The following is a 12,337-nucleotide window of genomic DNA, read 5'->3' on the forward strand; positions in this document are numbered from 1 at the left end:
TTGCCCCTGCCTCTCAAGCGATTTTTCGGCGTAAGCTGTATTAAGCCAGCTTTTCACCTTACCTGACCTTTGTAATAGTCCAATAAAATTCAAATAAAATTTCCCGCGGCTAGGTACGAATGAATACACTTCATTTATTCCATTGGCTGATTTGAGTTCACCACCAGAACATTGGAAACATATCCGCGTCTTTGAAACACTGTTCTCCTGCATGAAACAATTTTATCTCTAATGAAAAGGCTTAATTAGATAGAACAGTTTTACACTCAATTCTCGACATCAATTCAGTTTGTGCGTGCACCTTTTATTTTCTGAGAATTACCAGCGCAAAAACGTTTATACTTAAAGGCGATGTTCTCATATTTAGTACTTACTTCCATATTCCTGTCAACATGTAAACATGTAAAAGTATAAGAGCAGTGGAAGCGAGGCCTCACTTTAATGCATTGCATTTCAACCGGCGAGGTGTTGGGTCAATTCGCGGCCAGTGTGTGAATGTCAGAGTTTATATACAGGTCATCACCTGAGTTCGCGGCCAGTAAGATAATCGTTATATAATAAAGACGCTATCCGTGAACTAGGTGACCTGGAATTTTCTTTAGACCAGAAATATGTTAAATGAAGATATTCAGCAATATAATTATGGAATGTCAATAATAGATTCTTAATGTGTTTTCAACAATACAATGATAAATATTATTTTTGATTAATTTAACAATAATTATTCCACCATATTGACTAATGTATTAAGCATGAGCGCGATGATTCTCGATACTGTTAATAATCGAATCAAATGACAATACCTGACAAACCACTAAAACAGGTTTGTTCGAAGAACGCGCCTATAAAATGGATACTTCGCGTGTGGCCGATTGACTCATATGTTTTAATTTCACTTCCATTCTTCTTTTGGTTTTCTGTTTTGTATCTATAGGTTTGTGGCCAGCAATATGTAATAATGTAAAATAAGCCGCAAAAACTCCGCGTAACATCCCGTACTGCGTGTGATGCAGCTAAGAACTTCACAGAAAAAGACATTCGCTATCCTTGATCTCATTCATTGAACTATCAACGCCGTATATCTTTTTTAAAGATATTTCTTGTTTTAAATGACCACTGTAAACATTATTAAACAGGCGGCTGTGATTAACTAACTTATTATTACGTGGGTAATTCCAGTAATCATCCCTTTTCATCACTGTGGGTGTGAAGCTGATAATCAAGCTACAAAATCTGTGTCACCTATTAATTATGCCCCCCTTCGAAGAAGAGGGGGTATATTGCTTTGCTCATGTCGGTCTGTCGGTCGGTCTGTCCGTCCACCAGGTGGTTGTCAGACGATAACTCAAGAACGCTTGGGCCTAGGATCATGAAACTTCATAGGTACATTGATCATGACTCGCAGATGACCCCTATTGATTTTGAGGTCACTAGGTCAAAGGTCAAGGTCACGGTAACCCGAAATAGTAAAATGGTTTTTGAATGATAACTCAAGAACGCATATGCCTAGGATCATGAAACTGCATGGGTAGATTGATCATGACTTGCAGATGACCCCTATTGATTTTGAGGTCACTAGGTCAAAGGTCAAGGTCACGGTGACCCGAAATAGTAAAATGGTTTCCGGATGATAACTCAAGAATGCATACGCCTAGGATCATGAAACTTCATGGGTACATTGATCATAACTCGCAGATGACCCCTATAGATTTTTAGGTCACTAGGTCAAAAGTCAAGGTCACGGTGACCCGAAATAGTAAAATGGTTTTTGGATGATAACTCGAGCGCGCATACGCCTAGGATCATGAAACTTCATAGGTAGATTGATCATGACTTGCAGATGACCCCTATTGATTTTGAGGTCACAAGGTCAAAGGTCAAGGTCACGGTGACCCGAAATAGTAAAATGATTTTCGGATGATAAGTCAAGAACGCTTTTGCCTAGGATCATGACACTTCATAGGTACAATGATCGTGACTCGCAGATGACCTCTATTGATTTTCAGGTCACTAGGTCAAAGGTCAAGGTCACAGTGACAAAAATCGTATTCACACAATGGCTGCCACTACAACGGACAGCCCATATGGGGGCATGCATGTTTTACAAACAGCCCTTGTTAACCTTTTTATTATCTATAGTAGAATCCCGATTAAAAAATATAGTTTGTAGTCTGTTTCTCTGAAATTCACCCTATGGTTAAGATACATAGTAACAGTGATCTTCTTGTTAAATAAGTTATGCATGATATGCATATAACTCAATACTGGTATTTCATATTTGTTATAGTCATATTGTTGAATAACTTTGAGGTTGAACACATTTATATATGTCAGTTAATGTGTTTTTAAGAAAATTTTTCACATATTTGTACATTTTTTTCTGTGATGGGATTTTAAACAAGGTTTGTTAGAATGTACCATCTTTCCACTTAGCCATTGAATTGTTATGTGTATTTTATTGCTGTGCTAGTGATACATCATTTACCATGTTACAAATGAAAAGTGTATAAAACACTTAATAAATATATAAGTTGTGAATGATGTTTTTTTTACATAAAAATAAATAATATTTATAATTTCTTGCTCAGTCATGCATAATATTTCACTTCTTAAATGCTTGGAATTGATAAATGTAAACATCACAACTTAAGAGTTTTTAGTATATAACAAAAATAAAATTAAAGAAAAAAAGCAACCCACACCCAGGCTCGAACCTGCAGTGACCCTAATGGAGTAAGAGTGTATTGTTTAAACCATTTGGCCATCCATGCTGACATAGTATTAGATGTATTTTACAGGGGCGTTCCTGTTATTATGAGGCTATTTCAGCTATATGCAAGATCGAGCAGCTAAGCTGCGAGTGGGGGGGGGGGGGGGAGGGTAGGTGCGGGAGGGGGTCTCCCCCTCCTGCTGGGGAGGTTTGGAAAATTGATTGCAGATGGTGCGCTTTGGTGTTATCTTTCTGCCACATTATGGCAATTTATTTCATCAGTTTCTTGCTTGAAAATTTATTAAACATTGTCAACAGCAAATATACTTTTGATCATAATTTATTTGCTAAGTTTAAGTGTCAATGCTTAAATATCAAGAAACTATATTGCGAGGGAAAATGGATCTGTAGTTGCATAGGTGTGCGAGAGCGTTCAACTCAATTCCTGGCTGGATTATGGGGTCCTCCCCTAGAAAATTTTAGAAATTTCTTTGCAATTTGAAGGTGTTATTAGGTGTTGCATTTCAGGCACATTTTGGTAATGTTTATCCTCAAAGTTTTGCTTGAAAAATGATAAGAAAAATAAATATTTAAACAAAAACTGCCAACTGCAAATGTACTTTTGACACTCACCATCTGTTAAGTTTGAGTGTCAAGGCTTTTAATCAAGAAGCCTATGACTGCGAGTGAATGGGTATGTAGGTAAATGTGAGGAAATGTTTGACTCTTGCTTCATTCCCCAGAAAATTTTGGAGTTCATTACAGAAGGAAACTGAATTATACGCACGGGCGTATTGCCATATGCCTAGGTACGCCCCTGTTTTATGCTTTATAATATTCGTTGTGTACAAAAATATAACGATAACAATAGAACTTTCCAAATTATATAATTGTTTCATGTTTGTAACGCATTATAATTTTCAGGTTTTTTACATCTTCAAATATGCATATAATTGTTATTTTAGAGCATGGCAAACGTTCTGTATTACAGTTTCCTTGCAAAAACATAACTTCAAGGAATATTTGCAAAACTGCAACAATTTTTTTTAAAATTTGTCAATTTATCAAAACGCGATATTAAGGTCCCTTCAAGTTAGTGAAAAAGTGTCCATTTGGTGTGCATTTAATGAACTATTCATGATAATAATTTTTGAGGGCTTATTGGGACTGAGCTTGAGTTAAATAGGCTTACTCTGCATACACCCAAACTAATAAGGTGTAATAAGCATAGCTTAAGTGCGTCTGTGTGTTTAAATGCGTAAAACTACCATATGAACTACCATATACTAGCTTATCCCATTACGCAAGTATGACAGGTATTCGGCCCAATATCGCCTGATACCAACCTGTCATATACCTTGTGGTGTAAGATGAGTCTTAAATGATGAGCTTTATGGTCAGGCGTGACAGCAGACATAGAGTCACGCTTCATAGTACACAACTTGTTAGTTAATTGTTTTTATGGATTACAGTACTTTGTTAACATTGTACTATTTCGTTAGACATAGTGTATAAATATAGTGACCTGGCAATGTGACAGGCGAGACACTGAATGTACTGGCCCACATGTCTGTTAAACAATGCAAGATTGCACGTCCTTTATAGGAGGGCCAATGCATGAATTGTAAACATAATACTATCATGAAAGATTTTGTTCTGCTTTTGGGGGAGTGCTACGATGAATCATTTATTAAACTTGGATTGGTTAAGAAATCAAGGTTTTGTGTTTTTAAAGTAGAGTTACTTAAGTTAGTGAGAACTTATGATAGATAGAGAGAATATATTGAAATATCTTTAATAGAAGGTCTGTCGGAAGCTGCCAATTTAGTTAGGGCTGCAGAATTTATACGATCGCTGACATACATTTTTATAAAAAATTAAAACAATACTTTTCCCACCTTTTGCAAGCCAGCATCTTAATGCACAATAGCTTTTTATTAGTTTTAGTGTTATATAAGCTGTTCGGCTAGCCTCTACTATTGACAGGTCCCTGGTTTGAGAACTGTCTCCAGTTCTATCCCTAATCTAGGGCTATTTTAAGGTCCTCCAAAGACAAAAACTACATATCCTAAACAAGAAACAAACTTGTTAGCATGTTAGTAAGGACTTTTTTTGCAAACAAACTTGAACAATATTTTTAATGTAATGAATCATTCAGGTTGGCAGTCAGTGGTTGGTACAAGTGCTATTAATCTAGGTGGCCCAGGTGTTGTTACCACTCTTGGCGCACTTCTGGTGTTTCCATTCGGATACTTCCGACAACCCTATTTAAGTATTAAAAAACACTCAAAAGCTGAAACTTTAAGCTATCAATCAGGGCCTCAAATATAATGCTGCCCTGGGAACTGAAGCACTTAACACTTTTTAAAAACACATTTGCTTAAGTGTGTGTGAAAATATCAATAAAAAAAACTTTTCATGGCAATCTCATCCCCTGTTAGCGCATCTTATTATGGCCGCTAGACCGTGCATCTAGAGGACCAGTCTGTACCAATGTTTATACACATCTTATAGCGGACAAATCTTTGTGGCGTTGTTGATTTGAGTTGTTGGTACATTTATTGAAACTCACTTTTGTGGTTTGCTCCTTTCAAAATATTGGGTCGTCTGTTCCAACGCATATCAATATTATAAAGTATTCCTTTAATTTTGTGCATCTAAGCGTGTAAAATAACAGTTATCTAGTAACTTATCAAAACATATTTACATTGCAAACATTTGACAGGAAGAATAAAAAGAAATATGTTATATAATCTACATTTGCTAATGAGAGGTATCTTTTTGTTATGCAAAGCACTTTTTAAGAAGTTCGCTGTTCATAGATAGACAATATTATGCGTCATGCAAAATGCTTCCAGGGTATGGCATAAGACCCATTTTTGCATGACGTTGGTCATACTTTTACTTTCATACCCTCATAATAAGATGATAATCTATATGATTATGATATTGTAAATATGATAACAATTTATAACAGATAGCAAGGTGTTTAAACTGTGATTTAATTGTTTGTTACATGTATATTACCTTGTAATTTTAATAGTTGAATGTAGAAAATCTAATTGATTGCAGTTGCTTTTGTTAAAAAGTTGCTGATTTCCTGATTTCTTTTAAGGAGTGAATTGGATACATTTAATTGGTTTTTAATGGTATTCTGTCGAGTAAGCAATATTTTTCGGTATAATATGTGGCATAAATATTCTGCTGAATATAATTGGTTTCATAATTGATTATTAATAACAACTTTTATCATATGAACATGCACCTGAATAATTTAATAGTGCATTACTTGTAATTGATTTAAGATGAAGTAATTTATAGAATTCAGACAATTTAATATTATAATACTGGCTTTGGATATTGGAGATACATAGTTAAATACACCAATACTTTAAAATTTCACGTTATTTGGTTGTTGGATATTAATAAGGTGAAATTTTTAGCCACATATTCGGATATAAGCTTCAGAATTAGTTATTATATATAATGCAAACTTATACTTGTCTATTTTCAGGACTTGAAGTGTAACCAGATCTGTTCCCACAAATGACCGGATGCACCAGATTCTTTGGTTAGGAAATAGGCTACTCTTGTGTTTAGAGTTATTATTTTTGTGCATTGTATTGTGTTCCTTAATATTAAGTTTGTGAACATACTAAGTTGCGTTTTGTGTGTACAAGTTTCTAACTTCCTTGTTTGGATGTAAAGTTTGAAACTGTTATGACAAAATTGGTGTTTTTGTGTTAATTGTTCAATGAATGTGTGATACAGGAATTTAAATTAACTGCATCTGAAATTCCCGGACACTCGACTCAATTGAAAGGTAAGGAAAGTTGTGTTTATCAAGCAAACTTGTATATATGAATAGATAGTTATTAATGATGAACCCTACAAATATGTAAGATTTAAAGAAAAATATGTACACATACCCATAGGCACTCAATGACAATATATATATATTTTATTTTTTTTTATGCTCCCCGATATTAAATTTCGGCAGAGCATATAGTTGCCAGTTTTTCCTAATACTTCCTTCCTTACTTCCGTCACACTTTTGTTACAGTTTCTCATAGCACCTTCAATACTTAACCGATCTCTTTCATATTTGGCATGTAGTTACTTTGCATGGACCTCTACCTTTTGATGAGGTTTGAGGTCACTGGGGTCAAGGTCAAGTTCACTGAGGCTAATAATATATTTTTCCGTCACTCTTTTGCTACCGTTTCTCATAGCGCCTTCAATACTTAACCAATCGCTTTCATATTTGGCATGTAGGTACCTTGCATGGACCTCTACCTTTTGATGAGGTTTGAGGTCACTGGGTCAAGGTCACAGAGGCTAATAATAGATATTTTTAGGTGTTTATTAACACAAACATGACAAAGCGCATCATTGGGGAGCATCCATCAGTTTCACTGATATTCTTGTTTTTTTAGTAACCCATTGTTAATTATTATGCATACAAATACTAAATCTATGTTATAGATCTAGATATTGACAACATCTATGTACATTATAAGTCAAACTATCTTTTTTTTAAGAAGAAGTTTGTCGGAAGATTTTTATAGATTTAGTATGTGTTTGCATTATAATTAACAACAGGTAACTAAAAAAAAGAAAAAAAGTAAAAAAGAAAAAAACATTGTCATCGATAGTCTATACACATACCATGTAAACACATGTAATATACATTTTGTTTTGTTACATAAACTATTAGGAACTGCATGGTACAAACCATATCTCATTTATGTATAACTGATTATATCATATTTGAAGTTATTTTATTTTTTAACAAATCAGTTTTTGTACTATTATTTCGAAACTTTTCTTCTTATCAGAATAATTGAGTCATAGGTGGTTTGTCATGCATAGGGCTATAAATATGATCAACATTTGTTAGATTTATTGTGAGATTACCTGGCAATAAAGCTATCCAGCGGCCTTACCTGGCCTGCAATAGTCGTTCACAATATCAAATAACACTTATAATTTTGACATCATGAACAGACATCACTGACATCCTGAACAGATACAATTGCATGATATACAATTGCATGAATAAAAAAGAAATGTCTTCTTTTTATATCAAATTGTGTGCAGAAAGACATGCTGTTGTATTTTTTTTAGGAATGTTTAAACTGTAACGTGACCTTAAATGGGTTCAAAAATGGTAATCCTGGTCTGCAGTCTGAAGTGTCCTAAATATGGCGACTGATGACAATACTGTGTTGACATAATGAAGTCAGATTAAAAGAGTTGTAAATATGTACTAAAACGCCATTTAAACAAAATTTTAAAAGACATGATATGAATAAATGTCATTCTTTTGGACTTTGAAATAAACAAGTTAATCATAAAATTTGTTTTTAATAATGTGTAAGCATTTGATGCAGTTGTACCACATAAGTAACAATATCAAAAGCAAATGTTATGAAATTTTAAATGTTTGCAATTGCATGTTATTTGCAGGAAAATGATGCTTAAAAAGTTGACAGAGTTTCAGCAGTGTTAGATGTTCCCATAATTATTGCCCTTGTTAGATCGCTCATGAAACACTGTACTAAAATAGCACTGTAATTGGCAAGTACATGATCTATATTGTTATGGGGAAGCTTGATGTCCATTCATTTGTTTTCCAAACTGCCTTTCAAAATGACTTGTCATCATTTCCAAATGCATTTCTTTGTGTGTTAGACTACTGGCTAACAGAACAAAAAGAAAACACAGAGATTCATATCTTTCATTAGGAAACTTAAGTTAATGTAAAATTCATTGTTAATATAAAAACATAATCATTTACTTATTTGATAGTTACCACTTATCAATTTCCAGCTAGTTATACTTAAAAAATATCTACAAATAATTATTCATTTTTAGCTCGGCTGTTTTCGGAGAAAACCCGAGGTATTGTCATAGCCGGCTCGTCGTGTCGTGTAGTGTCCGTCGTCGTGTCGTCCGCGTCTTGCTAAAACCATAACATTTTGTCAAGGTTTAAACATTTGCTCTAAAATCAAAGTTTAATTCAACCTACAACTTTGAAACTTCATATGTAGCTACACCTTGAGGAGTTCTACATGCCACACCCATTTTTGGGTTTTTGGGTCACTAGGTCAAAGGTCAAGGTCACTGTGACCTCTAAAAAAAAATTAACAATTCTGACAAGCTTTCATCTATTCAAGCTGCACCCGCAGCTGAGTGTGGCAGCCGTTATGTGGTACTCTTGTTAATTCATTTCAAGAGCTTAAAATATATGAACAATTTACATGGTTGGCATTAGATGTACACAATCATTATTGTAAACAAACTAGTAAATTTAATACAAACTTAAGTCAAAACTGTCCCTTTAAACCTATTCAGCCTTTGCATTTTTGTCACGAAGCAATGACTCATAAACATATGAACTGCCAATAATACTTGTAACAAGTAAACATATCCATCCAGAATTTACAACTTGCAAAAGTTGTGGTAATGGGTCATATACCCAAATGGTTGTTGCTTTAAAATAGATTCAGGCGAAAGGCTTATATTTACTAAAGGTGACAGATTTAAGTTCCCCTCATATAGCATTCACTGAGTTACCCAAGAGTAAAAAAAAAACATTTCATGTATGAGGCTATAGTTGTACTGAATATCATTTTTGGTTGAAGTGTATGGTTTGGATTTTATCTTTCTTTCAGGGTGAGTATTCTAGGTTTAAAAGCCCTCTATGGCTTAATATTTTGGATGCTGTATACATATATAAGCAAAGAATGTACAACTACTGTATTAGAAGGCATGTGTATTTTGTTTAGCCATCAGGGAATAGTTTATTGGTAGAAAAAAATAGGCAAACCAAACATGGATCGCTGTTTGTTGTCAGTCAGTCTAAACATTGACATGTCGTTAGTATGTGGACAATCTTGTGATAATGTTACATGTTAGTTTAACCAACATTTGCACCTTTCATGCACATTGTATGTAACTGTATTTGATTAGTAACCCAGTGGGCATCAAATGTTGTGTGAACGTTGCTGCAACGTAATATTTAGGTCGCAACGTCGGCAACCATTACCGAACGTTGCCACAACGTTGCATACAAAACATTACCCGGACGTCAGGGTAATGTTTTGTATGCAACGTTGTGGCAACGTAATATTTAGGTCGCAACGTCGGCAACCATAACCGAATGTTGCCACAAGGTTGCATACAAAACATTACCCGGACGTTTCATCAAACGTTACAGTTTGGTTGTCACAATGGTGTATATGAAAGTTTTCCCGACGTTTTTTTCCAACTTTGCTGCAACGTTGTATTTAGGTTGCATTCAAACGTTGCAGTTTGGTTGTCACAATGGTGTATATGAAAGTTTTCCCGACGTTTTTTTTTCCAATGTTGCTGCAACGTTGTATTTAGGTTGCATTCAAACTTTGCAGTTTGGTTGTCACAATGGTGTATATGAAAGTCTCCCGACGTTTTTTTCAAACGTTGCTGCAACGTTGTATTTAGGTTGCATTAAAACCTTGCAGTTTGGTTGTCACAATGGTGTATATGAAAGTTTTCCCAACATTTTTTGCCAACGTTGCTGCAATGTTGTATTAAGGTTGCATTCGAACGTTGCAGTTTGGTTGTACCAATGGTCTATATGAAAGTTTTCCCAACTTTTTATTACCCAACGTTGCTGCAACGTTTTTTGCCAACGTTGCTGCAACGTTGTATTTAGGTCGCATTAAAACGCAGTATTTTTAAATTCTATTTTTTTAATAATATAAAATAAAAATAAAAATTATTTACTGCCAACCGCTCTTTCGAGTATTATCGGCAGATATGCACACTGTCGAGTCCGCTTCCTAGAAAGAACCAGTACTTGGTGTCTAAAGAGGAGATAATAAAACGCTCACCGAGTACGAATCGTAGCATCAATGAAAATATGATTTCTTGTAAAATTTTAGAAATTCATTTTTTTTTTTAATTTTACAGATCAGATTTTAAACTTAAAGATGCTAAAGATGAACTTTAACTCAAAATCGCCGGATAAAATATTTTGTTTAAGTTTTGTTATGCATTAAAATGGTAGAATCTAGTTTCAAATTAAAAAAAAAAATAGTCAACATTTTTGTCTGAAACTTTTAATTGTCGCCGTGGTGTAGTGGATGAGGTGTCCGCCTAGCGATCGGGAGTTGGTGGGTTCGATTCCCACTCGGGAGCGTTTCATTAACTCCTCTATTATGACATCAAATATGATGGTTCTTTCTAAGAAACAAACTCGAAAATGTCCATAACTGTCAATACTAATCAAAAAAGCGGTTGGCAGGAAATATATTTTTTAAATTTTATATTATTAAAAAAATGGAATTTAAAAATACTGCGTTTTAATGCGGCCTAATTAAATACAACGTTGCAGCAACGTTGGGAAAAAACGTTGCAGCAACGTTGGGAAAAAACGTCAGGAAAACTTTCATATAGACCATTAGTACAACCAAACTGCAACGTTCGAATGCAACCTAAATACAACGTCGCAGCAACGTTGGATGCCCACTGGGAATATTGCCTTAAAAGGGTGTGTCCACTTAGGATAAACATTACATTTGCAAAAAAACAGTTAATTTACAGAGAAAATACATCAAAGTGAAAGACTGTTACCTTTATAAATACCGTATGAAACGTTTGTTCCTGTACACACATGCATTTAAACATCTTACCAAAATACCAACAGAAAAGGCAATCTTCAGGATACACATCCTATTGTCATTCTTGTGTTTGTTATTTGTTTCAATTATGATGAAATTAATAAGTATAACATAATGCGGTAACACTGTTTGCATCAGCCTTATTGTACTACTTTTTGCAATCAATTAACTTAAAAGAGTCTCCATATTGTTTAGCTAATCCAAAGCAAAGTAAATGTTTAGCTTATGCTTGCTGAGTGACAGAAAACAACATCAATTTAACACCACAAACATGTGCATTATTATTTAAAAGAACAATATCTTACTAGTTAATAAAAAGTATACTGAGCTGCTGAATCTAATAAACAAATTAATGAATGAAAAAAATAACTTAGAAATGTCCCCAAATTTAAATAGGAAGTGTGTGCACTTGCAGCATAATTGTATACAAGGAGGCTTTGCACCATCATTGTATACACAGAGGCTTACATCACCTATCAGATTTGTTAACTTTGCACAACATGATCTCATCTAAGGGGTATATTGTTATTTTGATTGTGTTTCTGTATTTCAGTGACTCGTGTGATAGCTCAAGAACAAAGATATAAAATTGTCGGTGTATAAACAGTTGCTATCATGACTTTTTTGGAAATCAAACAAATTTGTGTACTAAATTTTTTGTTCAAATTAAGATATTTAAACAGATTTTACATCAGCACTAAAAAATCAAGGATCCACCATATCATGTGAATTGAAAATGTGATAACTGATGAGCCATGATGAATCTGATCAATTATTATAAGGGTTTGAAGATCCATGCATTTAGCAGATATACATGTGTCACACAAATCTGGTGTCATACAATGTAATAATAACTTTTTTCCCGCCCACTTGTTGCAACTTTCTGTTGTGTTTTAATTTATTGCCTACAGTATTCACCAGTACAGTCATTATTTATTTGGACAGGTCAATCCTCGTCTGG

The 12,337-nt window shown here is 34.3% G+C and overlaps 1 protein-coding gene across 1 annotated transcript in view; it reads left to right on the forward strand.

Moving 5' to 3' along the window:
• Positions 1–6,372: 6,372 nt before the first annotated feature.
• LOC127876765 (ETS translocation variant 5-like) overlaps positions 6,373–12,337 on the forward strand; it is a 109,061-nt gene continuing 103,096 nt past the window's right edge. Inside the window, exon 1 of the mRNA XM_052422232.1 lies at positions 6,373–6,533. The gene's annotated coding sequence lies outside the window, so the exon portion shown is untranslated. The remainder of the gene's footprint in view (positions 6,534–12,337) is intronic.

Source organism: Dreissena polymorpha, chromosome 4 (assembly GCF_020536995.1).
Source record: "Dreissena polymorpha isolate Duluth1 chromosome 4, UMN_Dpol_1.0, whole genome shotgun sequence".
Classification (NCBI taxonomy): domain Eukaryota; kingdom Metazoa; phylum Mollusca; class Bivalvia; order Myida; family Dreissenidae; genus Dreissena; species Dreissena polymorpha.